The sequence below is a fragment of the Microcaecilia unicolor genome, chromosome 2 (assembly GCF_901765095.1).
Source record: "Microcaecilia unicolor chromosome 2, aMicUni1.1, whole genome shotgun sequence".
In the NCBI taxonomy this organism is placed as follows: domain Eukaryota; kingdom Metazoa; phylum Chordata; class Amphibia; order Gymnophiona; family Siphonopidae; genus Microcaecilia; species Microcaecilia unicolor.
In genome coordinates this window covers 10,158,370-10,185,796 of record NC_044032.1, presented here as the reverse complement: position 1 = coordinate 10,185,796, position 27,427 = coordinate 10,158,370, and the positions used below count along the sequence as shown (strand labels likewise).

The window sequence follows — 27,427 nt, the reverse complement described above, 5'->3', positions numbered from 1 at the left end:
GAAACTTTGGGGCGAGAGCTGCGCAAGGCACATTCACTGGATCTGTGAAAAGAACGCATACAAGTTCCAGTAACTTTGGTCTAAGCTGCTGCCTTTGAACATGACAGCCAACCAGCAGAAACTGAATGAGAGAGGCCTTCACTGGAGAGCATCAGAAAAGCCAGCAGTAGGAAGCACTACAAGAGATACAATTCAAATGGCAAACACTGATCTGCAGATTCCAGCTACTGGATTTCTTAAAGAAAACTTTCTCCCATTTGCCTATACCAATCATAGTATTTTGCACTGTTTGTAGGGGCCATAGTTAGGTCTTCTCTCTCCCCTCCAAGTTCATTTTCCCTTCTGTTCTCTTTCTCTTCTGTGGCTCTCACTCTTCTTGTTTCCTAAATCTCTCCTTCTATATCTTTAGTATAACTTGTATCCATATCTGTTCCTTCAGTTATTCCTATCTGTAGGACTTCATCCCTATAGTCACCTCTCTATTCCCTTACTAAACCCAGCACTGCTTTTCTCTAGCTCCAAATAGTTACCTAGGCATGTGTCTCCTTGTTAATGCCACGTGTTGGCCTATTCTTTTGTGTAAATATTCTCCTCAGTGGTAATTTTTTTCAGTTTCAAATCTCTGAATGGAGCTTTTTCAAGTAGTGTTGCTACATTATGGAATTTTTCAAGTAATGAAAGTCCATCTTGAGGATAACTCATAGCATTTCCATGACAATGTAGCAGTGATGACATGATTTTATTTTGATGATTTAGCAGATAGGATTTTATAGCGTTATGGTAACTGGATTATCTTTTTTTTATATATATACAAAAATATATTGCTTTCATGCAGAGTCACCTTGCTAGGACAGACTGGCCTGACCCAAGTCCCCCTCAGGAAGGATCTGACAGTGCCTAGGGTCACCTGGCCAAAAAAAAAAAAAGGTGTCAGTAAGATTCCCCTCTCTTGAAAGCCAACCCCCGCTCCCAAGTATTACTGGCTTATAGTATCTACAAGTTTTATTAACTTATACAACTATATGTTCATAGAAAATGCCAAAAGTGGATCTAAATAGTTGAGTTATTAATCTCCTGAAACATAACTATTCAAGAAAAAAAATCTCTAATGCATTTCTACTGGATATCAGGTAGCCATTTAGATCATTTAGGGTACTAATCCCACATAATATTACCAGCTATGTAGGAAACCCTTCTGTTCTCCCCATGTTCCATAATAATTATCTTTCCTACTGTGCTCTAAGTCTCACCCATGTGTAGGAGAGCAACTGGAGCAGTGGATGCTGTGAGTCGTGGAGAAGAGGAGGAGGAAGAGAGAGGAGTCTGACATTCCTGGTCTGTTGCTGTTCTGGAACTGAAAGCTTTTTGTGTGCTGTTAGGTTTACCCCTCCTGGCAGTTGCTACTCCACTGCTTCTCAGCCATTGGACCCAGTTCTGCCTGGACCAGTTGCTCCACTGCCTCTCTGTTGTTGGCCTTTTCTCCTGCTGGGGCTGCTACTCCACTGCTCATTGGCCCATGCTCCTATGGAACCTTTGATGTCTCTCAGCCCCTGGACTCCGCTAGCCACCACGCCACTGCTTCTCAGCCACTGGCTGCATTCACAGGCCTAGGCTCTACTGCCACATTAAAAGTCCCAATACACTTTCCTTGTTGGGAGGGGTTTCTACCACCAGGGGCTGCAGTTTTGCCAGATCCATGGCTTTATGATTCTAGCACATGAAGGGCAATTCTTTAAGCTAGATGCTAATATATATGAGTGCATTACACATGTAAATGTTTAATACACACACATATGTACAGACTTCTGCATATGTGTATTCTTCTGTATTTGTAAAGGGGGAGGACACGGGAGCAGAGCATGGATAGGCTCCCACTTACTTACCTAACTTACATGTGTCCCTGCCACATTTAGGCTCTCTGGCTGGCATAAGCGCAGGCTTGTCAGCACTGCATTATTCTATAGTAATCTATATGGAACCTTGGCATGTAGGTTGGGCTTCTACCACCCACACCAGGAACACTAAATGGAGGCTCCCAGTTACCTCCTTAGTGACTCTAGCCATATAAATCCGTGGAGATCAGTTCAGCCTTCCCAGCTACATGTCACCTCTCCTGTCTCAGCCTCAAGAGTTTGGCAGGAAGCTAGAGAATTCTTGCAACAACCTCAGCTATACAGGTTTCAGAACCATACTTTTATTTACATATTGAGCTTTCTTTACGGTAACCATTTTATGTTTCTTTTATTATTATGTGCACATTATGTTCTCTGCACTGAGCAATAGCTGTTGGAATAGTGGAATCTAAAAGCCACTAAAAACAAAAACCAGAAATAAATGAAATAAAATATATTTCAACATGCAGTGTGCTTTACCAGTGGAGTACAACATTCAATACACTCACAATATTCTCCCTGTCCTTCACCAGTGAATTCCAATTAGCAGTTATTTTAGGAGAACTCCTAAAGGTTGTATATATAATTTCTAATTCCTTTACATTTCCACCAATATTCGTTTAGTTCTCTATCTTCTTGATGAGGTTTTTTTTTTTTAAATTTAGCTAATCCATTTTCAGTAATACATCAAACTGAGTTAATTCAGGTACAGTACATATTTCTGTGTCCCCAAAGAATTTACAGTCAAGACCTGATATTTAAAGGGTTTATGTTCCTAAACTGACCTTTTGAAAATTTATGACGACTGAGTTCATAAAAAGGAGGTAGTAGCAGGGGGTAGATTTAGGGCAGAGAAAAGAGTTTGCACTGATTTTCAGCATTGGTCTCAAATCTGGGAATAAATTTAGGAGCATAACTTTTGAACTCCTAAGTATAGCTGACCTTTAAACAGAAAACTTAAACTTCTATGTTTGACTAAAAATAGATAAATTTAGGTGCTTACATTTTTTTTTAAATATCCGTGCCTAAGTTTATACCTGAGGCAATGGAGGGTGAAATGACTTGCCCAAGATCACCTCTTCCTTTTCCATATGATAAGGGGGCATTGGCTTATCAAGGTCTATGGCCAGTCTGCTGCTTTTCCTCTTGGGCTGCCAGGCATATGTTATATGCTCTCAAGGAAATCAAATGGCCGCACCCTCCTGCTCTACTAGCAGCAAACTGCTGTCATGACGTTTCACTGATTGGGCTCAGGGCTGTGAGGCGTTCACAGATAACAACGTTTTGGGGTGTTATTCGGGAACCTGGCAGTACAAATTACAAAAAGAACATGACTCTGTTATGTTCTGACATTAGACAACATAGTTTCTGAAGCAAATGTTCCCTCTTACCTCTAGATCCAAACTGACAATTGCCCAAATAATAACAGAACTAACTCCACACCAAATGTATTATATAAAATAGAGTGCTTATTCATTTACAATAGCAGCAAAAATAATATGAAAAGACAAGAATGAATTTAATGAAAGTCTTATTATAGAAACAGCTCAGACTAAATGCACATTACCCTAGACAGACTTATAATTCAGTCAGCTACTCTACCCACAAAGCAGTTATAAAACTAATACATGGCAACTATACAACCTGATGTAGATGTCCAGCAGATGGCACAGTGTTCCTCAGATGGTCAGTCAGATGGACAGCAGGGACTGCACCTTGGATGAAATGTCAACACAGCCCTCTTTGCCTCAGATAAAAGCTCCTTTTATACACGAGAAGTCTCAGCAGCCATTTTGAAAACACTATGGCACCAGGCAGAGTAGCAGCAGCAGGCAGGAAAGAGTGAGGTTCTTTCCTGGCCGACGAAGAAGTCAATAGGCCACCAGGAACATTCAAGATAGGACCAGGGAGGACCCACTGAGGCTCAGGGGGTCTGTAGTGTGCAGGAGCGGGTTGGTGGCAGTGGCCGGGGGGGGGGGGGGGTGCCCAATGATGTTTACTGCCTGGGGGCCCGGTTCACCATTAGTCTGCCCCTGGAGCTGACATGGGCAAGAGTGACCAGGGATCACTCCTGCCCTGAATATACCAGTGATTGTAAAGTAGTTTGTGTGGAAATGTGGGGAGGAGGGGGGGGCACCAACCCTTTGTGTTGGGGTGGGAGGCAACCCTTTGCATGTGTGTGTGTGTGTGTGCAAGTGCTCCAAATAAATGCTTTGGATACCAAAGTTTAGCAAGAATTTAAACCTGTAAATTTTGGACGATAAGCTGTTTAGGAATTAGCGTCTGACATCAGCTGTCACTCCCAAGGTGTGAGAAATGTTTATATTGTTTTTTTCATATAACGGAGTGAGGTACAAGAGTAGAATATATCGTTAGGCCCTAAAACTATATTTGTGTAATCCCTTTTCTAGCAGAAATCATCACATTTTAGCTTTCTAAATCACTAGACAAAGGAACTGTGTTTCTCTGTAAATTGATAAGAAGCAGGGACAGGAGGGAGAGAAAAAGGTCCAAGGACAGACCAGGCATGAAACTAACATCTGCGAGTAGTAAATTATAAACAAAGAGAGAGACAGAAGGGGGAGGAGTGAAACATTCCAGGTGCCAGCTATTCAATCAGAATCCTTACAGGAAGTTTGGAGATAAGAACACTAGCAAAAGTACTAACAAAGGCAGGCTTGCTCTATGGAAAGTTTTCACAGAGAAATATTATATGATAATTAGCAAGGATCCAAGGGAGGGGGTAAATGTGATCAGTACCCAATGAGAAAACTTAGGGGCAGACAAAGACGACATACTGTATAATCTGTGAATGTGGCAGAAGTGCGGCATGCCTGCTTGCTGTCAGAGACACCCATTCTTGCAAGAGTGTAATTGTTATTTTTGACAATAAATTAAGACTTGCTTCATCAATCTGACTTTCTGAGTCCTATCTTGGTATAAGTTCTCAGGTTATCTGGGGGCTATTTATTTATTTATTTACAACATTTGTATCCCACATTTTCCCACCTATTTGCAGGCTCAATATAGCTTGCATATTTCCGTAATGGGGATAACCAGTTCTGGAAAAAAAGAAATACATAGTTAAGGTAGAGGAGACAGAATGGAGTAAGTATTCAGGAAGGAAAGTTCATCTTATAATAAAAATCGGGATAACTTAGTTTGAAACAATAATGAATATTAAACTTCAAAATTAGTATGAGCGATAGGAAATAAAGAATTAGATATTGTGAAAGTCCAGTGTACATCTTGTTAGTTGACAATTAGGGTGTGTTATTATGGTAAGCTTTCTTGAATTGGTCTTCAATAATTTACGGAAATTCATTATGTCGTGGGTTGTTTTTATGGTTTTTGGTAGTTCATTCCAGATTTGCATGGCTATGTAGGAGAAACTAGATGCATATGTTAGTTTATATTTTAGTCCTTTGCAGTTGGGATAATGTTGATTCAGGAACGTACGAGATGAGTTAGTAGAGTTCCTGGTTGGTAGGTCTATGAGGCCTGACATATATCCCAGAGCTTCACCATGTATGATCTTATGAACCAGGGTACAAACCTTGAATGCAATGCGTTCTTTTAATGGAAGCCAGTGTAATTTTTCTCTTAAGGGTCTGGTGTTTTCATATTTCATTTTGCCAAATATGAGTCTGCCTGCCGTGTTTTGTGCAGTCTGAAGTTTTTTAATAATTTGTTCTTTGCACCCAGCATAGCATTACAATAGTCTAGTTGGCATAGGACCAGTGATTGTACCAATCTGCAGAATGTTTCTCTTGGGAAAAAAGGTTTTATTCTTTTGAGTTTCCACATTGAAACATTTTCTTTGTTGTGTTTTTCGCATGGTTCTCTAATGTAAGGTTTCAATTGATTTTAACTCCTAGAATTTTCAGACTTTCTGAGACAGCAAGGGTAAAGTATGGGATATTTAAATGAGTGGGCTTGTATTTGTTATGTTGTGATGAGAGAATGAGACATTGTGTTTTGTCTGCATTGAGTTTCAGTTGAAAAGCATCCGCCCATGAGTTCATAATATGAAAGCTGTCATTGATTTCTTTAGTAATTTCTGTCAGGTCATGTTTAAATGGGATGTAGATCGTGACATCATCTGCGTAAATAAAAGGATTAAGGCCTTGGTTGGACAACGTATTGGCTAATGGTGTCATCATGAGATTAAAGAGGGTCGGCGAGAGTGGTGATCCTTGAGGAACTCCACATTCCGGTTTCCAAGGTGATGATATAGTTGAATTTGATATTACTTGATATGTTCTTGTTAAGAAGCCTTTGATCCAGTTAAGTATGTTTCCTGTAATTCCAAAGTATTCTAAGATGTTTAGCAGTATTTCATGGTTAACCATATCAAACACACTGGACATGTCGAATTGCAGGAGAAGTATGTTGTCTCCAGTTGCAATTGTTTGCTTAAATTTGGAAAGGAGAGTGATTAGCACAGTTTCTGTACTGTGGTTAGATCTAAATCCTGATTGTGGCTCATGTAATATTGAGAACTTGTTTAAGTAATCGGTAAGTTGTTTGGTCACCATTTCTTCCATTAGTTTGACTGCTAAAGGGATGGATGCTACTGGGCGATAGTTGGTTATATCATTTGCTTTTTTCTTTAAGTCCTTAGGTATTGGTGTAAGTAATATATTTCCTTTATCACTAGGGAAAAGTCCATGTTGTAACATATGATATTGGTGTTTCGTAAGGTCTGTTATGAAGCATTTAGGGGCGAATCTTATTAGGTTGTTGGGGCATGTATCAAGCTTGCAGTGGGACTTAGCAAACATATTGATTGCTTGCATAACGGATTCATCAGAGAGGATAGTGAAATTAGACCAGATTCTGTCAGCTGGGTATTCTCCCGGAGTTGGATTCAAGCAATCGAAGAATATTTCGTGGTCAGTAGTAAAAGATGATAATGTGAGTCAAATCTTAACAATTTTCTCATTAAGGTATTTAGCAAGACTCTCTGCTGATGGGGTATCTGTAGTAGTTGTAATGACTGGGGTGGTATTTAGTAGTTTGTTCACGAATAGGAAAAGTTTATGTGTGTCTTTGTAGTCTGGTCCAATTTTGATTTTGTAGAAGGATCTTTTAGCATGTACATATAGCATATTTGTATTTCCTTTGGATTTGTTTCCATTCGTTTAATGTGTGCTCATCTTTTCTTTTATTCCATGCTCGTTCGCATCTCCTAACCTGAGTTTTTATTTTTTTCAATTCTTCATTAAACCAAGGTATCAAATTTTTTCTTCGTATGGTTTTTGTTCGTAATGGTGCTATATTATCTAGTGTATTTCTGCATCTAGTGTCCCAATCTTGGAGATAATTATTCGATTCTGTGTGTATTGTCCATTCGCCTTTGTAAATTTATAACAAAGGTGGCGCAAATCAGCCATTGTAAAAGAGCACTGTGGCTTTGGGTTTTAGTTTTCATTAGCTGAGGTCCATGTGTGCAGAGGCTATTTTGCTTAGAAGTAAAATATGGTTGTTTGTTATGTAAATTATTATATATATTCTGGCTAGGATACTATTTTGGTGATTCTAAAGAATTTCCAGGATCTGTTGGGTATATGATAAAGATGCAGCATTTTAATCAAACTTGTGAGGTGCAGAAACTGGATTCTATGAGAAAGGAATCTGCAGAGATTTATTTATTATTTATTTAGATTTTGCTCACACCTTTTTCAGTAGTAGCTCAAGGTGAGTTACATTCAGGTACTCTGGATATTTCTCTGTCCCAGGAGGGCTCACAATCTAACTTTGTACCTGAGGCAATGAAGGGTTAAGTGACTTGCCCAAGATTACAAGGAGCAGCAGTGGGATTTGAACTGGCCACTTCTGGATTGCAAGACTGGTGCTCTAACCACTAGGCCACTCCTCCACTCCGAATGTGTCAGATTGTTTTCAAGCACAAGTACTGGTCAGCTTATAATGTTAGTAGTGAAATATTACAATCAAATGAAGTTTATATATTTGAAAATAATTTGAGAAATGTATGCTCTTGGTTGTAATTTTTCAGAGCATCTACTCACATTCAATGACTTAAATGTGCTTTTTTATTCTGAATTGTGCATCAGGCTGGTATAATATCCAGTGTAGACCAGCTTCTCCCTTACCCTATTGTTATAAGAATCTATATTATGCTTGTCCTTAATCAGTTTTATAATTAAATACAATATAGGAAACATCTCAGTGCTACTTTCTTTGGTTACTTGTGCACAGTTTGGGTAACATAAAAAATGATGATGATTTTTTTTTTTTACATTCTCACAAAGTTCCTGTCTCAGAGGATAGTTAACTACATCTGCATTGACCTGGAAACCTGAATGTGTCAGATTTGTTGAGAAGTCCTTATTAAAATGGCTCTCCCAGTTGTCAAACAGAAAAAAACACCCCAAAGGGGAGGAGGTACACTGGTTTTCTACGTAAAAAGTTGGAGAAGCAAGAAGTAGAAAGGGTAGGCTCTTCTGAAAAAACGGAGGAGACGTCTGTAAAGCAAGTACAAACGACTCTCTTCTTTTTTTCAATTTTTTGAAGATCTTGTTCAATGCATGAATTAAAGGCTTGTATAAGTGGGTCTGTATTAATAGGTTGGTTCGAAAAGCAATGAATGATTTGAAGCTTTCTTGAGAACTTAAAAAGATCTGCCCGTGTTTGGAAAGCATTATAGAGTGCCGTAGGTACAAACGTGAGACCCTTTTGTAATACAGATTTGTCTGTGATATTAAGAGATGTACTAGACAAATTGAAGATGGGAATGTCTACTTCCAGCTGTCTCGACGTGAATATACCCTGTTGGCCTGTATATATGGGTGTCCTATCCCTCTCCATGTTCCCCTCATTCTGGAAGCACTCTCTTAAAAGGTTCGTGTGTGGGGTGTGAAGGTCTGTATATAGGATTGTGAAACCACGGTGGAATCTCTGTGGTGTCTCTCTAAAAAAGATGTCTGAGAAGGGGGTACATTCTGGACAGGCGAGGATCGGGTAGTTGCCCTATTCGGTTGATCAGGTCGAATAGGTGATTCAATGGGACTATTAAAAGGAGAAGTGTAAAGGTCTCCTGATTAAATCCTAATATGTTTCCTGCTTTGTTCTGTAGGGGGTTTGGACAGATTCCTGAGGGAAAAGTCCATTAAACATAATTAATTTTTTTTTTTTTTTTTTTTTGGGGGGGGGGGGGGGGGGTGGTTGCCGGGTTCTTGAAGCCTGGATTGGCTGCTGTCAGAGACAGGATGCTGGGCTTGATGGACCCTTGGTCTTTTCTCAGTATGTTGGTGCTTATGTACTTATGTTCCCTAGGAGGCGGTGGTACATGTGGGAAAACTCCTTTGGATGGTTATTTTTCTTAGAAATGTAATACGGCCTTGCTTTAGAAAAAGGATAAATAAAACCCTTTTTGTAATCACTCTCATCTCGTACAAATTTCTTTTTCTTAGTTTCTTTTAACTCTAATTTAAAATTGTGAAGTTTGTGCTCTATATTTGTATTAATCATGTCAAAATGAAGGTCCTCTTTTTTGAGAAAACTCAATTTATCATTACAATTCTCCCTTAAAAACGTGCTTTTCTTTTTTGCCGTTTCTGCTATTAAAATCATCAGATCTAAAGAACATTTGTTTCAAATACAAAACCACTTATCTAAAAATTTTTGATTATCTAAAAACATTGTAGGTTTTTTCATAATGCGAAGACCCCTAGGGATCTTCTTAGTTTTACAGTAATGTATCATGCTAATAAAATGTAAATCATATCTAATAATATTTTTCTTCTGTTCTACAACATCTCTCCATAGATCAACTAAAGTCTCTTGTGGATATGCATCCTCTTCTTCTAAAAGGTCCACATCTTGTATTAAAAGATTTAAATGTTTGTCACTATAAGTGAGTACGTCAACCCATGGTTGGAAGGCCATGGTACCGACAAATATCAAGAATGTCAAAACACACAGGGGTGGAAGAACGCCAGATCCAAAAAGACCAGTCCAGAAGACATAGAAGTCAGAGCACCAAAACAAATTTTTTTTTTTTTTTAATTGAAAATTTTCATAATTTTACAAGCATTATACTTGCGACATGAAATACAGATATGATTAATACATAACATTCAAGAGGAAACAAAATTAACTAAAGAAAAACATTAATATTTCACCATATCTTCCTTTGACCACAATTAAAGAGAAAGGAGTCAAAATTGTTCAGGGGAACATAAAAAGAAGAAAAATATATAAGGAAAGGCCTAGCCCTAAATACCACCATACAATACTTTATGTTGGTTTTATCATTTGACAAGCTTTTTCATATTTATAAATTCTCTCAATTGTGTTGGTACAAAAAACACATACTTTATATTTAGATATTTTATAACACACTTGCAAGGGTAAGCAAGTAAGAAAGTTGCCCCTAAAGACCTGGTTTCCTCTCTCATTTCTAGAAACTGTTTTCTTCTTTCTTGAGTGATTTTAGTCACGTCAGGAAATATCCACAATTTCTGTCCACAAAATTGTTGCTGTGTATTTTTAAAGTAGAATTTTAATACAGCGTCAAAGTCTTGTTCAAATACAAAGAGGGTAGCTCTAGTTGTCACCTCGGACAGAGTCCTCCAATATCTGTGAAATATCATTCAATTCTTCTGCTCCCTCCAAAACACCTTCTCGATCTTTCTTTGTAGGTAAAAAATAAATCTTGTTTATCGGTGGAATATTTTAAGCTGAAAATTTTAAGTTCTCCACAAGAAACTTTTTGAACAAATCATATGGTAACATTCCTACTGGTTTGGGGAAATTAAGAATTCGCATGTTCAATCGCCTATTATAGTTTTCTATTTGTTCAATCCTTTGACGCATAGACATATTATCTTTCATCACTGCAATACATTTTTCATTAGTTTTCACAGCTTCTTCCTGAGAGTGCTTTTCCTGATCTTTTAAATCTTGCTTCAGCTTATCCAAAGATTGAGATAGCTGGCCTACAGTATTAGCAAGTTTTTTGGTCTCTTGAGTAGAATTTATTATTAAATCTTGCATTTTTTGCATCGACTGCTAAAGCATGTCAAGCGTTACCACTCTTGGCGGGATCTCCCGCGTCGTTTTACCTTCAACAGCCGACTCCAACTCTGGGAGGGGGCCCTCTCCGCTGGCCACACCGCCTCCGACTTCCGGAGCTTGTAGTTCAGCGACCAAAACAAATTTTATTTGGACCCTACACGGTCCGTGTTTCGGCTAAACAGCCTTCATCAGGAGTTGATGTCTTGACGTATACAGATTTGGCTTCCAAATCTATCAAAATGAGGAGCACATATGCAGCATGGTGCCGCCCACAGTTCATAACGGAAAAGCAAACCTGCGGACAGCACCACGCTGCATATGTGCCTCCATCCCTGTGACGTCAAAGGACGTCCTTCGCTATGCCTCCGTCCCTGTGATGGCAGCTGAGGATGTCCAAAATATGGATGCTTCTGTGAGAAGGACATGCATGCCTTTGCTATGCCTCCAACACCCCCTTTATTTATTTGGATTTTGAATCACAAGTAGCAGCAGTGGGATTTGAACTGGTCACTTCTGGATTGCAAGACCAGTGCTCTAACCACTAGGCCACTCCTCCACTCCACGCCACTCTACTCCCTTGAAATTTGGCCGGCCCTGTGGGGGGGGGGGGGGCAGTTCAGGACATCCAAAATGTTTGAAAGAAGGACATCCACGCCTTCGTTATGCCTCCGCTGACACACACACACACCTCCTCCCCCAGGGACCTGCATACTGCTGCGATGGACCCGAGTATGACATTTCAGGCTGGCAAAAAAAGTTTTTAAAGTTGTTTTTTCGAGGGTGGGAGGGGGTTAATGACCACTGGGGGAGTCAGGGGAGGTCATCCCCGATTCCCTCTGGTGGTCATCTGGTCAGTTCAGGCACCTTTTTGAGGCTTGGTCATAAGAAAAAATGGACCAAGTAAAGTCGGCCAAGTGCTCATCAGGGATGCCCTTCTTTTTTCCATTATTGCTCGAGAACGCCCATCTGTTAGGCACGCCTCAGTCCCGCCTTCGCTATGGTTCCGACACGCCCCCGGGAAGTTTAGCTGTCCCCGCAATGGGAAGCAGTTGGGGACGCCCAAAATCAGCTTTCGATTATGCCGATTTGGGCGACCCTGAGAGAAGGACGCCCATCTCCCGATTTGTGTCGAAAGATGGGCGCCCTTCTCTTTTGAAAATAAGCCTGAAAGTAATCCTAAATACGCATATAAAGACACGACACAAACATTTTCCAGCTGCACATCCCTAATGGTTTAATAGCCGTGAAACAAAGACTTGATTTACAGAAGAAGATGATTAACCTTGATATTAGCATTATTATTTCTCTGGAACTTTATTTACATTTTTCCATTCAACACAACAACCGGATGTTATAACTCAGAATGGCGATCAGTGCTCGTATGTACTATTACAGTTGCATCAAATATATCAGCTAGTAAGAAAAGGGAGCCAGAGAGAAAGGATTAACCTTAATATTATGCTAAAAAATGTAATAAAGATATTCCCCTGATATTCAAAGCTATTTAACCGGCCAGACAGGGCCACTGACCGGTTAACTAGCATATCAACACCTAACCGATAATATTCATAGGGAGATAACCAGTTATGTCCACTGAATATTGCCGGTTAGCGCCTAGCGCATATCCAGCTGTATCGCGTGACTTATTCGGATTAGGCGCCGATATTCAGTCAAATAGAACCACAGAAATAGCTTGTGCTATCTCTAACTACTAAAAGGTTAACCGGTTAGTGCTGAATATCGACATAGCTGGTTAACTTTTTGGTGGTTTAAAAAAAATCCAGGTATTCAATGTTGGTCACCAGAAACAGCCTGGCATTGACTATCCAGGTTTAACGCCAGTGACAGACGGTAAAAGTGCTGCCCGCTGCTGGCTGAATATCAGGGTGGGGTGGGATTATCTACTATTTTACGCTATCATTAACCTTAATATTATGCAAAACAATATTTTCATCTGCAGAAAAGATTCATCCTTGTTGAGCTTTCCTTTTTTTCTTCTTCTCTCCTGATCTCCTAAAAGCGAAAATAATGATGTTTTGGTTACTTGTGATAAACATTAAGGGATGTGACTGTGGAGAACTATTGAAGTTCATGGTGCATCAGAAAACATGCTACTGCCATGTGGGTAAAAAAACCCCAAAATTAAGCACATGTTAAGTCTTTAAATAAGAGGGATAAGATTCTAATCCATAAAGGGGTAAGAAGGATGTGAACTTCTAACCCATATCCCCCTATGTTCTAAAGTACATTCACTTTCTCAGGACCACGAGTGAGAACATTAGTGACAGTGGGGTTGGGGTGGAGAAAGGTTAGGATACCAGATCTGCATCACAGAGTCACTGTATTAAACTCTGACAACCCCTCCGACTGGAAAAAAATGGCCATCTAGAGACTGATTGCTAGGGTTACCATCCTGCTTATAATCGAACGAGAATAACGCCCAAGTTCCGACCTAAATCGGGAGATGGGCGTTTATCTCACAAAAACGAATAACGCGGTATAATCAAAAGCCGAATTTGGGTCGCTTTCAACTGCACTCCGTCGCGGATGCGGACAAAGTGGACGGGGGCGTGTCGAAGGCGTGTCGAAGGAGGAACTGGGGCGTGGTTATCGGGCGAACAGAGATGGGCGCCCTTCGCCGATAATGGAACAGTTTTGAGCTAGAATTTAGGACACTTTTCCTGGACCCTGTTTTTTTACGAATAAGGCCCCCAAAAGTGCCCTAAATTACCAGATGACCCCCAGAGGGAGTCGGGGATGACCTCCCCTGACTCCCCCAGTGGTCACTAACCCCCTCCCACCACAACAAATGATGTTTCACAACTTTTTACTTTCACCCTCAAATGTCATACCCTCCTCCCAAGCAGCAGTATGCAGGTCCCTGGAGCAGTTGTTAGGGGGTGCAGTGGACGTCAGGCAGGTGGACCCAGGCCCATCCCCCCCCCTACCTGTTACAATTGTGCTGCTTAATGCTATTAGTCGTCCAACCCCCCCCAAACCCACTGTACCCACATGTAGGTGCCCCCCTTCACCTCTTAGGGCTATAGTAATGATGTAGACTTGTGGGCAGTGGGTTTTGAGGGGGATTTGGGGGGCTCAACACCCAAGGGAAGGGTGCTATGCACCTGGGAGCTCTTTTACCTTTTATTTGTTTTTTGTAAAAGTGCCCCCTAGGGTGCCCGGTTGGTGTCCTGCCATGTGAGGGGGACCAGTGCACTATGAATCCTGGCCCCTCCCACGAACAAATGCCTTGGATTTATTCGTTTTTGAGCTGGGCGATTTCATTTTCCATTATCGCTGAAAAGCAAAATCGCCCAGCTCACACCTTGACGAATAAAACATGGGCGTCTTTTTCTTTTAAAAAATACGATCCGCCCCGCCCCTTCACGGACCCGTTCTCGGAGATTAACGCCCATGGAGATAGGCGTTTCTGTTCCATTATGCCCCTCTATATGTCCTCTTTTTGGACATCTTCAGATATGTCCTACAGGATTTTTAATGCGCTGGACATGTCGAATTGTAGGAGAAGTATGCTTTTGCCTGTTGCAATTTCTTGTTTGAGTTTGGCTAGGAGGGTTATTAGTACTGTTTCGGTGCTGTGGTTGGAGCAGAATCCTGATTGTGAGTCGTGTAGTATTGTGAAGTTGTTTATGTAGTCAGTGAATTGTTTGCTTACCACACTTTCCATCAGTTTGACTACCAGTGGGATTGAAGCTACTGGGCGGTAGTTGGTGATATCGTATGTTTTTTTTTCTTGGTATCTTTCGGTATTGGGGTGAGTAGGATGTTGCCGTTTTCCTTGGGGAAAAGCCCATGTGGAAGCATGTAGTTTAAGTGGGATGTGAGGTCTGTGTCTTATGTGCAAGGATGGTGAGCCCTTAGGTCCCGTAAGGCCCCGAGGGACCTTAAGGAACAGCCGAGCAACCCCAAGTCTTCACCCGCGGCGACCGCCGTTCACCAAGGGTTGAGCCCCCAGCTGCAGGCGGTCAACGGGACTTCAGGAACCGCGGGGTGCCAAGCTGACCCGGACAGGGACCAGGAGAGCGGAGGGCAAATGGAAGAAGAGAACATCCAATAACGGGCAAAGTTCAGGGCAGGCAGCAGACAACGAAGTCAAGATCCGGCAAGAGGTCAAGGCAGGCAGCAAGCAGGGAAAACCAGGAACAGTCCAAAGGTCAAAACCAGAAGAACGAGGAACGCAGAGGTACACAGGAACCACAGGAAACAGGCCTCGGGAAAAGAACCGGAAGCAAAGTTCTAACTCAGTCTCCTCCTTTAAGTACTGCACAGCATCAGCCGCCCCGCCCCCGCAGGTATAGCCAACCAACCCGAGCCTGGCCATTGACAGAGCCCTTCTGATTGGCTCTGTCTGCCCAATCCCGCACCTCAGAGGCGGAGCTCCAAACCCCCCCACCCAGGAGAGCCGAGGATGCCCGCCAACGCTCCCGGGCACCGCCTCCTTCCCCAGCGCAACCACTGCCCCCACAACCGGCGACCGAGAGACCGGCGGCCGCAATCGCCGGCCTCTGGCCTCGGCCCCGGGCCGAGCGGCCATCACCGCGGCGGGCCTTGGCTCCTTGTTGCGGCCCCTGAATCGCCACCCCTCGCCACGGTGGACGCCGGTTCCCGCCCCCCGCGGCGGAGGCGCCGGAGGGAGCAGCGGACGCGACAGTCTGCTATGAAGCGGTGGGGAGCGGATTTTAATAGGTAACTGGGGCAAGTATCCAATTTACAGTGAGTCTTAGAGAACCTATGAAGCACTTGGTTGACTGTTTTGACAGTGAGGGGAGCGAAGCTTGTCCAATGTCTGTCCACTGGGTATTCGCCGGGGGTTGGGTCCAGACACTCAATGAAGTTTTCTATGCCAGTGATGTTTTGAGGTACCGTGTTGCGTAGGTTTACAATTTTTTCATTGAAGTATTTGGCGAGTTTGTCTGCAGGTGGGATGTCTGTGTGAAATGGAAGTGAATTTTAAAGATTGTTTTTCAACCCTGTCTTGAACGAGTAGTGCACTCGGGGTCTGTATTAGAAGTAATTCTGTTTAAACATGATTGTTTAAGTGTTACCTTAAAGGATTGCTTTTCAATCCTGTTTTTGTCCGATAATGAACTCTGAAGTCTTGCCTTTGACCAAAAGTAACTTTTCTTGTAAATACAAAAACAACAGGCTGGAATGTTGTTGAAGCCAGCTTGTGCGGGGGGGGGGGGGGGGGGGGGGGGGGGGGGGGGGGGGATGCAGGATGTGCTTGAGGTTCAGGAGGAAAACCACCTGGCCAGTGTTTTTTGTTGTCTGAAGCCGAGAGCATGTGACTGGTAATTTTCCTCTGCTCTGAACTCATCGGATCCGTTCCTGTGTTCAGACTTCAAGCTCTCGCTGGACCTGGCTTCCCCAGCTGATGATAAGAGCCTGAAATTCCTGACCAGTGATGTATGTATATATATATATATGTATATATAGGTACTTGTTTTATAGTTCTCTTTTAGTTAGATGGTTTAATTAGTGTGTATAGCTCCTAATTTGACTCAATCAGCGTGTATATTTCTTAATCATTGAATAAAGACTGAAGCAATAATGATTTATACACTGCCAAATCTCAGTGCAATCTAGACATCTGCCCCACCAACCTAATAAGAGCAGCACCCAAACAATTTAAACATGACCTCATGAAACAGATAAACTATAGACTCCTACATGGTCTCTTCCCCACAGAAACTGGAAACATACTACTCACGCCGCTGCCGAAAGATGCCAAGAAAAGCACAATGGACTTAACCAACTACCGACCAGTTGCCTCCATCCCACTCACTACAAAGTTGATGGAAGGCATAGTGACGAAGCAACTCACAGACTGCCTGACCAAACACTCAATTCTACACGAATCACAGTCAGGATTCCGCGCAAATCATAGCACCGAAACCGTACTAGTGTCTGCAATGAACTCCTTCAAAAAACAATTGCAATCGGCAAGAACATACTCATATTACAATTTGACATGTCCAGTGCCTTCGACATGGTGGATCATGAAATACTATTACACATTCTAGAACACTTCGGCATTGGAGGCCCAGTCCTGAAATGGTTCAAAGAATTCCTCACCACCAGATCCTACCAAGTTATAATAAATAATACCAGATCACCGTACTGGTCACCGGCATGTGGAGTCCCTCAAGGATCCCCCCTTTCACCCACAATCTTCAACTTAATGATGATTCCACTAGCCAAACTCCTGGCCGACCAAAACCTCAACCCCTACATATACGCTGATGATGTCACAATCCACATTCCGTTTAAGAAAGACCTAAACGAAATAACCAACAAAATCAACCAGAGCTTCCAGATCATGCACTCATGGGCGGACTCGTTCCGGCTAAAGCTCAATGCTGAAAAAACCCAATGCCTAGTCCTCACATCCCAATACAATACAAACATATACTCCATTATAACCACACCTTAATGCACACTACCTATAGCAGAAAACTTGAAAATTCTGGGAGTTACCATTGATCGAAACCTCACACTCGACACCCACGTGAAGAATACAACGAAAAAAAATGTTCCAATCGATGTGGAAACTCAAAAGAATTAAACCTTTCTTCCCAAGAAATATCTTTCGCACCCTAGTCCAGTCACTAGTTATAAGCCACCTGGACTACTGCAATGCCTTGTACGGAGGATGTAAAGAACAGACCATAAAAAAACTCCAGACAACTCAAAACACAGCAGCCAGACTCATCTTTGGAAAACCTAAATATGAAAGCGCGAAGCCCTTGAGAGAAAAACTGCATTGGCTTCCGCTCAAGGAACGAATTGAATTCAAGTTATGTACAACCGTGCACAAAATCATCCACGCAGATGCCCCACTTTATATGCTAAACCTAGTAGACCTGCCGCCCAGAAACGCCAAAAAATTGGCCCGCAAATTCTTAAACCTGAACCTTCCCAGTTGCAAAGGAGTGAAGTACAAACAAGCATATGCCATGACCTTTGCATACAAAAGTACACAGTGCTGGAATGCACTACCCAAAACCCTAAAAACCACGAACAATCTAACCAGCTTCTGCAAAGCTCTGAAAACGCATCTCTTTAACAAAGCTTACAAAAGTCTCCACCAATGATACAATTCTTCCCCCAATTCACCCAAACACACCTAAACACCTCTCATATAATCTACCCAAGCTTCCGCCCAACTACCACCTCTCTTACCTCTGCTTTTGATCAATTGTATTTAAATTAGGCACTGTCTTTATCATAACCTACTCTGTAAGCCACATTGAGCCTGCAAAAAGGTGGGATAATGTGGGGTACAAATGCAATAAATAATAAATAATTTGAATAAAGAGTTTCATTTACCCAATACAAATCCAAAAGAATCTGCATTATTTCATTCTTTGAGCAGTCTGTGGTAATTAAGTGAGCAGGCTGCAATACTACCGAGGCAAAACACTGTGTTGGTTGCGGTGACCAAGGTGATGTCTAGTAGTTTGTTCACGAGTTGGTATAATTATTTCGTGTCTTTGTAGTCAGGCTCTATTTTGGTTTTGTAGTATAACCTTTTGGCTTGTCTTGTTGCGTGTTTGTATTTTCTTTGAGTTTGTTTCCATGCATTGAGTGTTTGTGTATCTTTTGCTTTTTTTCCATGCTCGTTCGAGTTTCCTGGATTGTGTTTTTAGTGTTTTCAGTTCTTCATTGTACCATGGTATCGAGTTGTGCCTACGTGAGGTTCTTTTTTGTAAGGGTGCTATTTTGTCTAGTACGTTCTTACATCTTGTATCCCAGTCTGAGAGATAAGTGTGTGGAGTCCGTTTGTGTTGTCCATTCATTGTTGTACATCTGTTGCCAGAATGTTTCCGGATCTATTTGGCCTCTTGTGCTGTAAGTTGTGTGTTCTTGTGGACGCACAAAGCCTACTCCAACCTATCCAAATCTGTCTTGTCATTTGCGGGGCACAATCATTTCTATAGCACTACTAGATGTACGCAGCGCTATACACATTATATGCAGGTTCTTTCTCTGTCCCTAGTGGGATCTCAATATAAGGATTTTTTTTTGTACCTGGGGCAATGGAGAGTTAAGTGACTTGCCCAGGATCACAAGGAGCTGCAGTGGGAATTGAACCCAGTTCCCCAGGAATCTCAGTCTGCTGCACTAACCATTAGGCACGGTCTCCTATGCATTTATACCATTGAGATATTTAAGTGTCTCCTCCCCTCTTTTGATTTTCTTGCAAGTATATGTAGCAAGCTGCCAACATATGTAGGAAGAACATTCTCGACCCTGCTCCTAAAAGGTTCCAATCAAACCTGAACAGGGGGTGGTTTATTCTGAGAAAGTGGCCCAAGAGAGGGAAGTAGATAACTCTGAGTTGAAGGATGAGCCATGTCCTTCCTTCCTGGAGGCGGTCCACTGAGGAGAATGGGTTACTCCATTTTGGGGCCCACAGAAGCTTTAACTCTCTGCTCAAGGGGCTAAACGAGAAAATATTAAAAGCTTAGGGCAGTGGTCTCCAATGCATGGCCCGTGAGCCGCATGCAGCCCCTGGTCCTCCGCTGTGGCCCTCAATATGCTGTCCTTGCAAACACAAGTGTCTCATTAATGATATTTGACACAGTTGCTGACAAGCCACAGTTAAGTGAGTTTAAATATATCTTATCTGTGTTGTAGAATCAATATTTCATATTTAATAATCACTTGATTTAGTAACTGCAAGCAATCTCTTAAATTTGCTACTGTTGACAAGCCAAAATAAAGTGAGTTTTTAAAATATATCCTTGAAGTGTTGTAGAATCAATATTAGTATTAATGTTTAATGTTTTAATATTCAGTCTGAAAAAGCAGGTAAAGACAAGATACAAATTCAGTAGTATTTAAGTAGTATCTTCGACTCCTCCCTCTCCTTCTCTGCTCACATTCAGCAGATTGCCAAAACCTGTCGTTTCTTTCTCTATAACATCAGCAAAATCCGTCCCTTCCTCTCTGAGCACTCTGTCAGAACCCTTATCCACACACTCTTATCACCTCTCGCCTAGATTATTGCACCCTGCTTCTCACCGGCCTCCCACTTAGCCATCTCTCTCCTCTTCAATCAGTCCAAAACTCTGCTGCGCGACTCATTTTCCGCCAAAGTCGCTATGCTCACATTAGCCTCACTGACTCCCTATCCGTTTCCGCATTCAATTCAAACTTCTCTTACTGACCTATAAGTGCATTCGCTGTACTGCTGCCCAGTACCTTTCCACTCTTCTCTCTCCCTACGCCCCCCCTCGGGTACTCCGTTCTGTGGATAGATCTCTCTTGTCTGTCCCCTTCTCCTCTACTGCTAACTCCAGACTCCATTCCTTTTATCTAACTGCACCTCACGCCTGGAATAGACTTCCCGAGCCTGTATGTCTAGCTCCATCTTTAGCCGTTTTCAAATCCAGGCTAAAAGCCCACCTCTTTAACACTGCTTTTGACTCCTAACCACTACTCACTTGCCCTGTACCCTTTTCCCCACCTCTTTAATTCCCTTACCTCTTAGTTGTCCTGTCTGTTTGATTGTCCTATTTAGATTGTGAGCTCTTTGAGCAGGGACTGTCTTTTCATGTGTGGTGTACAGCACTGTGTATGCCTTGTAGCGCTATAGAAGTGATAAGTAGTAGTAGTAGTATAGACTTCTATATGTAAACTTGAAATATTTTGGTACCTGAATATTGGCCGAGATCCACATAAGTCCCAGCAGATACTTCCTATCTGGTCAGGTCAGGATATTCAATGCTGGTGTCCGCACACGGCCTTCTATTGAATTCTCAGGTCTAACTTAGCCGGCGATATTAAGCATTAAAAAAAAAACACTCATCATCGTCATCGGCTGAATATTGACCGGTTAATTTCCAATGTACAATGTACTGTATTGATTTTGCCAGTCATGGCAAAGCTGAAATGTAACACTTTGCGTTCAAGGTTTCTATTGGGCAAGGGTCAGTGTGACAAGAGGAAGACGAGAGGGTATGTATTTCTGGCAATAGGTTATTCGTTCATGTTTAAAAAATCATAGCAAGTTCCCTCTTCAAACTTCTCCCCAGTACCTAAAAGTTCTGGGAAAGGATCACTCTGTAGGATTCTACCTTTTAATTACATAACACATTTGCAGAATCTTGGCTTGTAATCTCCCAATCTTTCCTATATTTTCTCTGCGCAGAAGTTAAAAATCTGATCATAGAAAAATAATTCTCTAGGGTGGGTCTTTTAATAAAGCTTAGCTCAAGTTATTTATTTTATTCATTTGTTACATTTGTACCCCACCTTTTCCCACTTATTAGTAGGCTCAAAGTGGCTTACATAGTTCCGGAGAGGTGGTTACAGACTCTGGTGTGAACAAATACAGTGTAGTGGTCAGTGGCGTAGCTACGTGGGGCCAGGGGGGGCCTAGGCCCCTGTAGATTTGGCCCTGGACCCCCCTGCCGACGACCCACTCGACCCCCCCACCCCCCCCCCGCTGCCAACCCTCCCCCAGAACGAAGCCTGGCTGATCTGCAAGGCTTCGTTCTGTTTCTGTGAGTCTGACGTCCTGCACGTACAACGTGCTGGACGTCAGAAACAGAACGAAGCCTTCATGGGAAGAAGAGAACCTCCTCGGCTGGCAGGGATTGGGGTCCCCCACCAGCAAAGGTAGGCGACGGTGGGGGAGGGTTAGCGGCAGGAGGGGGGTCAAGAGGATCATCGGCAGGGGTTGTCAAAGTTGGCGGGGGGGGGGGTCGATAATGGCTGGGGGGGGGGGGTCGGCAGTGCTGGGGGGGCTAAAATGTGCCCCTCACCTTGGGCTCTGGACCCCCCTCCCGCCGAAGTCTGGCTACACCCCTGGTAGGGGTACTGTTACAGTGACAAATACAGTAAAGAAGTATCAGTAAATAGGCTGGGGTGGTTCATCCCAAGAAGAATGCTACTACTACTACTACTATTTAGCATTTCTATAGCGCTACAAGGCATACGCAGCGCTGTACAAACATAGAAGAAAGACAGTCCCTGCTCAAAGAGCTTACAATCTAATAGACAAAAAATAAATAAAGTAAGCAAATTAAATCAATTAATGTGAACGGGAAGGAAGAGAGGAGGGTAGGTGGAGGCGAGTGGTTACAAGTGGTTACGAGTCAAAAGCAATGTTAAAGAGGTGGGTTTTCAGTCTAGATTTAAAGGTGGCCAAGGATGGGGCAAGACGTAGGGGCTCAGGAAGTTTATTCCAGGCGTAGGGTGCAGCGAGATAGAAGGCGCGAAGTCTGGAGTTGGCAGTAGTGGAGAAGGGAACAGATAAGAAGGATTTATCCATGGAGCGGAGTGCAGGGTGTAGGGAAGGACGAGTGTGGAGAGATACTGGGGAGCAGCAGAGTGAATACATTTATAGGTTAGTAGAAGAAGTTTGAACAGGATGCGAAAACGGATAGGGAGCCAGTGAAGGGTTTTGAGGAGAGGGGTAGTATGAGTAAAGCGACCCTGGCGGAAGATGAGACGGGCAGCAGAGTTTTGAACCGACTGGAGAGGGGAGAGGTGACTAAGTGGGAGACCAGCAAGAAGCAGATTGCAGTAGTCTAAACGAGAGGTGACAAGGGTGTGGATGAGGGTTTTGGTAGAGTGCTCGGAAAGAAAGGGGCGGATTTTACGGATGTTGTAAAGAAAGAAACGACAGGTCTTGGCGGTCTGCTGGATATGAGCAGAGAAGGAGAGAGAAGAGTCAAAGATGACCCCAAGGTTTCGAGCTGAGGAGACAGGGAGAATGAGAGAGCCATCAACAGAAATAGAAAACGGGGGGAGCGGGGAGGTGGGTTTGGGGGGGATCATGTGTCGGGGTTGAGTACTGTCCGTTTCCTGGTTAAATTGTCATATTTCATAATTCGGTATTTATGCCAGTTCTGTAGGGTATGCCTTTTTGAAAAGGTGACACTTTAGGATTTTTTCTGAATTTTAGATGAATATTCGTGGTTTTCAGGCGTTTTGGTAGAGAATTCCAGAGCTGTCTGCATATGTATGAGAAACTTGACACATATGTTAATTTATACTTCAAGCCCTTACAACTTGGGAAGTGAAGGGTTAAGTACGTTCTGGCTGATTCAATAGTGTTTCTAATTGGTAAGACGATTAGTTCAGTTATATAGGTCAGAGCTAGACCATGTATTATTTTGTGAACAAAGGTACAAATCTCGAAAGCGATACGTTCTTTGATTGGTAGCCAGTGTAGTTTTTCCCAGAGGGGTTTTGCGCTTGTGTTATCTGCAGCAGGGCCCATAACTCGAGCTAAGCTTTACTAAAAGACCCCTTCGCTGTATTAAGTGCCGTTGATGTCTCACTTATGTAGAATTCATCTTCAACAATTTCTGATTTTCTCTGTAGGTTTCTAAAGGAACAATGTAATTAGTGCCAGATTTAGGCATAAGCTAAACAAGCTACAGCTTAGGGCCTCACAAAATTTCAGAATTGTATTTTTGGTTTTTAGAATTTTATGTGGCTTTTTATGTGTACTGTGGTTTTTAAAATCTTGTGTAGCACATTTTTATGTGACGTTTTCAAATGGCATATGTATGTTTTACATTTTTTCGTGGCAACCCAAGGTCCTGTTTTGGGATACACCTTTGTGAGACCTTCTGGTGTAACTTTTTTTAACAAGAGGCCTCCAAGCTTAGGGTTACCATATTTTGTCCCCCAAAAAGGAGGACACATGTCCCGCCCCCACCACACACCCCGCCCCACCCCCTGTCACATTTCCCCTGCCCCCTGTCACACACCCCGCCACCCCCCCTCCCCGTAACCCCCCCCTTACCTTATTACTGCCCTGGTGGTCTAGTGACCTCTTTGGGGCAGGAAAGAGCCCCCTCTTTCCTGCCCGGAGCGCTGCCCTGCATGCTTCCTTCCTGTTGCTGATCTCGGCGCCGATTCAAAATGGCGAGTCTCGCGAGGTCACTTCAACTCTCGGTGGCCATTTTGAATCGGCGCTGAGATCAGCAACAGGAAGGAAGCATGCAGGGCAGCGCTCCGGGCAGGAAAGAGGGGGCTCTTTCCTGCCCCGAAGGCACAAGAGGTCACTAGACCACCAGGGCAGTAGTAAGTAAGGGGAGGGGAGGCGAGCAATCTGCCCGTTTGTCCAGAAATCCGGACAAACGGGCAGATTGGCAAAACCCGCCCAGTTGCCCGGACATGGCCTCAAAAGAGGCCATGTCCGGGTAAATCCGGATATATGGTAACCGTATCCAAGCTTTATATAGCTTAGGGCCTCACCAAGTCTAAATCTGGCACTGAGAGTAATCTTACCTTGCTTCCTCCACTTCTCCATTTTTCTGTGAATAACCAGAGTTCACTCACCTTACTTTCTCTTATCTTCCAGGTACCCATAGATGAAGAAGCCCAGGTGGATGGATGCGAACACAAGGGTGTAGATAATGAAACGGAAAATGCAGGAACTCCAGAAAGGCTCTGGACCTACAAACATTTGCATTGTGTTACTGAGGGTTCTTTCCACACAGTGTCAGAGTTTTTGGCTCAATACTGGTGCTTTAATTCAAAGTACCACCTGCGCTCAATTTTAAGTAACAGCTTCCCTGGTACTAGGCTCTGTCCCACCATATTTTGTTCTTATTCTCAGGCAGTGGCGTAGGAAGGGGGAGGCGGTGGGGCGGTCTGCCCCGGGTGCACGCGCTGGGGGGGGGGTGTCGGCTCGCTGGTTCCCTGCTCTTTCTGCCCCGGAACAGGTTACTTCCTGTTCTGGGGCAGAGAAAGCAGGGAAGCAGCAGAGCCGACGCAGCTCCCAGTGACGTGCACTGGGGGCGGATCGGCCCTCCCGCCTGCCCCCCGCTGAAAGGTAGGGTGCGTTTCGGGGGGGTGCGCTCTGGAGGGGGGGCGCCGTGCCCTGCACCTGGGGGGGGGGGGTGCACAGCGACGACCCGCCCCGGGTGTCAGGCACCCTCGCTACGGCACTGTTCTCAGGTCTCCTCTCTTTATTGTTCCAGATATTAATTTTCTGTATAGGCAGATCATATGGCTGATCTTTAATTTATAGAATTTCCCCTTTATTGCACAATTTCTTATGCTTTATTCCCCGTCTCAGCCTCTTTCAGAATCGACCTCTTAGTTTGACCCACCTCTACAAAATCTTGAGTGGAGGTGAGTGGGTGGAGGTGAATCTATTTTTCACTCATTAAAAAAGTACAAAGTCCAGGGGACACTCGATGAAATTGCATAGAAATGCTTTTAAAACAAATAAGAGGAAATATTTTTTGATGGAAAGAATGGTTAAGCTCTGGAACTCATTGCCGGAGGATGTGGTCACAGCAGTTAGCATATCTGGGTAGAAAAAAAGGTTTGAACAAGTTCCTGGAGGAAAAGTCAATAGTCTGTTATTGAGATGGTCATGGGGGAAACCACTGCTTCCCCTGGGATTAGTAGCATGGAATGGTGCTTCTACTTGGATTTCTGCCAGGTATTTGTGATCTGTATTGGCTACTGTTGGAAGCAGGATACTGGGCTAGATAGACCATTGGTCTGACCCATTAGGCTATCATGTTCTTATGTATTCTGTTGAAGAGAAAACATCCTTACCTGAGCAGATTACTCCAGCATCCCGGCTGTGGTCACATGGATAGTGTTCAGATATCACAGATCCACACTGAGAAAACCGAGCTTCATTTCCACTACAGAAAACAGCCTTCAACCAAACCGGACCAGAACCAGCCTTGAAACGAGCCCCTCGTGGTGCCTCCACTGCAGAGCCGCACCCCAGCTCTCTACACACCACTGCAGCATCCTCAGTGTCCCATCTATAGTCACAGATGGTGCCCCAGGTGTTATTGTAATTAACCTCTACTCTCCCAGCACAGGAGCTGTCGCCATCCACCAGCCTCACACCGGAAACACCTAATGAAAACAAGACAAGACAAAACGTCAGAGATTCTACTTGTCAGAAGTCATTTTGCCCAGAAAAATTGTAGAGACTGTTGTAAAGAACAAAATTACAGAGCTTATTCAAAATCATGGATTAGTTAGACAAAGCCAACATGGATTTAGTGAAGGGAAATCTTGCCTCACCAATCTACTACTACTACTATAAATCATTTCTATAGCGCTACCAGTCATTTTTTGAAGGGGTGAACGAACATGTGGATAAAGACGAGCCGGTCTATATTGTGTATCTAGATTTTCAAAAGGCGTTTGACAAAGTATTTCATGAAATACTCCAGAGAAAACTGGAAAGTCAAGGGATAGGAGGTAGTGTCCTATTGTGGATTAAAAACTGGTTAAAGGATAGAAAACAGAGAGTAGGGCTAAACGGTCAGTATTCTCAATGGAGAAAGGTAGATAGTGGGGTTCCCCAGGGGTCTGTGCTGGGACCGCTGCTTTCTAACATATTTATAAATGATCTAGAGTGGGAGTAACTAGTGAGGTAATTAAATTTGCTGATGACGCAAAGTTATTGAAGGTTGTTAAATTGCAAGAGGATTGTGAAAAATTACCAGAGGACTTTCACGGTTGTGACCGTGCCCTTATGTTCAAACCTACTGTTTCTCTTATTTAGCTCTGTGACTTCTCCAGTCTGCCATTTTTTCCTGTTGTTCTTCTTCCTGTTAGCCAAGCCTCGCTTTGGTGTCCCTGAAGCCAAACCTCGCTTTGGTCTCTCTGCTCTGCTTCATTTCCTACTTGTGACATCATCAGCCTACTCCTTTATAAGGACCCAGGGAGCTTTTTCCTGCATTGCCTTTGCAACAGGTCTATTTTCCTTTTTCTTGTTGTTTGATTCTGAGGGAACTGTTCTTCTTGTTAAGCTGTGTCTCTGGGCACAGTCCTGAGCCCTGTGTGTGTGGTTTTGGTTTGAATCTGAATGGATCACTTCCCTGTTAGGGTTGCTCTCAAGTAAAGCCCTCTTCTGTTTCTCTGTGTGTGTTGTTCTGCTTTAAACCTGTCTAGATTACTAGCCTGCTAACTCTGCTTCAGGGTTGCCAGGTTTAAATACATTTTCCGACCCCCAAACCAGTTGAAAACCTGCCCAAAACCGCACACCCCCGCCGTCATCAACCCCGCCCCCACCATAATCAGCTCCACCCCCGCCGTCATCAACCCCGCCCCGCCGTCATCAGCTCCACCCCACCGTCACCAACCACGCTCCCGACGTCACCAATGTTGGATTATTTGTAGTAAATAATTAGCAGATTTTAGTACACACAGCTTCAGCTTTAGAAATGTTAATTTCTTTCTTCATCTCTCTCTCATTCATCCCTGAATAATTCACTGCTGAGTCACTTTAAAGTTGAAGTAACAAAACATCTGTTTACTCACAGTTTGTAGTTAGATTATAATCAGACAGGCTTATATATACATATTACTATACATTTGTATTATCAGCTCCTTCCATGTGCTTAGATGGTAATGGATGCTCACACCACCATAGATCCTCTCAGGTTAGGAGAGATCATGAGCTCCATGTGCTCCATGTGCTGCATCTGCTGCATCTAACCCCCAACAGGAAGTTACATAGCTGT

The 27,427-nt window shown here is 43.2% G+C and overlaps 1 long non-coding RNA gene across 1 annotated transcript; it reads right to left on the bottom strand.

The window, feature by feature from the left end:
* Nucleotides 1–345: 345 nt before the first annotated feature.
* On the bottom strand, nucleotides 346–25,566 carry LOC115461803. The gene is made up of 4 exons (XR_003940773.1): nucleotides 25,494–25,566; nucleotides 19,941–19,949; nucleotides 1,192–1,195; nucleotides 346–358 (listed from the first exon to the last, which is right to left on the bottom strand). It is a non-coding gene; the product is annotated as an uncharacterized LOC115461803 (long non-coding RNA).
* Nucleotides 25,567–27,427: the final 1,861 nt, after the last annotated feature.